Source organism: Nematolebias whitei, chromosome 5 (assembly GCF_014905685.2).
Source record: "Nematolebias whitei isolate Nwh7 chromosome 5, NemWhi1, whole genome shotgun sequence".
Classification (NCBI taxonomy): domain Eukaryota; kingdom Metazoa; phylum Chordata; class Actinopteri; order Cyprinodontiformes; family Rivulidae; genus Nematolebias; species Nematolebias whitei.
Genome location: NC_056502.1, coordinates 29,222,930 through 29,225,031, shown reverse-complemented (window position 1 = coordinate 29,225,031; position 2,102 = coordinate 29,222,930). Strand labels below are relative to the sequence as shown.

Genomic DNA, 2,102 nt, shown 5'->3' with positions numbered 1-2,102 from the left:
AGCTGGCAGGTAGATGAGAATGCGTCCACAGAACATCCTTTTCAACCTATCTGAGATTTGGAGCTGTAGTTGAGATATTATTTGAGCTGTTAAGATGTTAATCAGCTGCTGTTTGTTTTAGAAAACTGCCTTGTTGTCATGGTTATGCATCATAACAAATGTCCAAAAAAAAAAAAAAAAAACTGGGGCGGCTGTGGCTGAGTGGTTAGAGCATTCGTCCTCCAATGCGAGAGTTGGGGGCTCGAATCCACCAGCAGTCACATGCTGAAGTGTCCCTGGTCAAGACACTGAACCCCTCATAGCCTCTGATGTGTGTCCCATCAGTGTATGAATGTGATCTAAAAAGCACTGATTAGTCTCTTTAGAACAATTTGTTCAATCATCTTTGTAGAGATCTAGTAGAGTGCTGTATGAATGGATAAATGAGGAACAGATTGTAGAGTAAAGAGCTTTGAGTATCTTGAAATAAGATAGAAAGGCGCTATATAAGTACAGTCCATTTACCATTTACCATTTAAAATATCTGATCAAAATTAATCCTTTATTTTGACTAATTTATGTCTGATCATACTTTAACCAGCAAGTGAATTAAGACATTTTCTTTTTGCCTATGTCTGAGTACTTTTCTTTTCAAATTATTGTCCAGATTTGTGTTAAGAACAGTAAAAATACTATATTGTTAGACAGTATTCACATTTTTAATATTTAATAGCTTTAGAAGATTTTTTTTTTCTCCAAAATACCTACTCTTTATGCAGCTGTCCCCACCAAGTCATGTGACAAAAAAATATTTCCTTTTTTGGAGTTAATGTTTAAATTGAAGATTATATTTTGGCTGGAGTTTCACTGATGCTGTGAAACTAATTTTGCCTTTAGTGATCAGTCAGAAGGGTGCTTTATTATCTAGACATGCAGTTATACATCCATCCATCTATCTATTATCTTTACCCGCTTGTTCCATTTTGGGTCACGGGGGTCGCCGGTGCCCATGTCCAGCAATCACTGTGCGAGGGGCGGGGTACACCCTGGACAGGTCGCAAGTCCATCACAGGGACACATAGAGACAAACGAGACAAACAACCATTCACTCTCTCACTCACACCTAGGGACAATTTAGAGTTGCCAATCAGCCTAACATGCATGTTTTTGGTCTGTGGGAGGAAAACGGAGCACCCGGAGGAAACCCACGCATGCACGGAGAGAACATGCAAACTCCACCCAGAAAGGCCCCTGGACTGGGGTTTGAACCAAGGACCTGCTCGCTGAGAGGCAGCAGCTCTATCAGTTGTGCCACTGTGCTACCCGCAGTTATACATTATAAAGAGAAATGACACAAAGTCATACAGATATATGTAAAATGTTGCATCTATATGTGTCTAACAAATATGGTAATATTCCTTGCCCTTATTTTATTTTTGCTTCTTTTTGTTGTGGTGGGCTGCAGGGCTCCATTCTTGGGCCTCTCCTTACTCTCTTTATATGCTACCACTTGTATCAGTTGTAGCCAGATACCACTTTTTTCCCACTGTTATGTAGTTTCAAGCTTTATTTAAACAGGTTAGTCCCATTGAGCCATGAGGACTCATTTACAAGAGAGGCCTTCATTTTAACAAAGAGTGATGACAACAGTGGATAACAACAGTCACAAAGGATGCATACAAATTAGTTTTTTTGTTTGTTTGTTTTGTCCTTTTTACAAACAAAAATAAAATGGTAATTAAAAGGATAATTAAAAGGAAACGTAGTGAAAAAACAATTATATTACGAGGCGGTGTAGAATACTAAAAACAGGAACATGTCTGCATTGGTTCTTGCCAGGATCTTAACAGGTGCAATGAGTTACAGATTTATTTGCCAATAAAAACCTAGAAGTAGGAACCTTCAAACTTCTTTTCTTGGTTGTATTGCCAACATTAAACAGTGGCTTTACCAAAACTTCCTGTTTTAAGTTAAGTAAAAATGACGGAATATATATTTATTGGTGATGATGCTCCTTGTAGTTTTGGTGCTCTGACATCAGAGTTCAGTTCAGACCTACAGTTAAAAACTTGGGAGTGTTTTTAACTTCTAAAACAAGCAGTATATGTTAATTATGAGCTACA

General features: G+C 38.1%; 1 protein-coding gene across 1 annotated transcript in view; it reads left to right on the top strand.

The window, feature by feature from the left end:
- The window catches only part of LOC119410358 (RNA-binding motif, single-stranded-interacting protein 3), a gene marked incomplete in the record, with an annotated part of 147,206 nt that overhangs the window by 85,000 nt on the left and 60,104 nt on the right, over window positions 1-2,102 (top strand).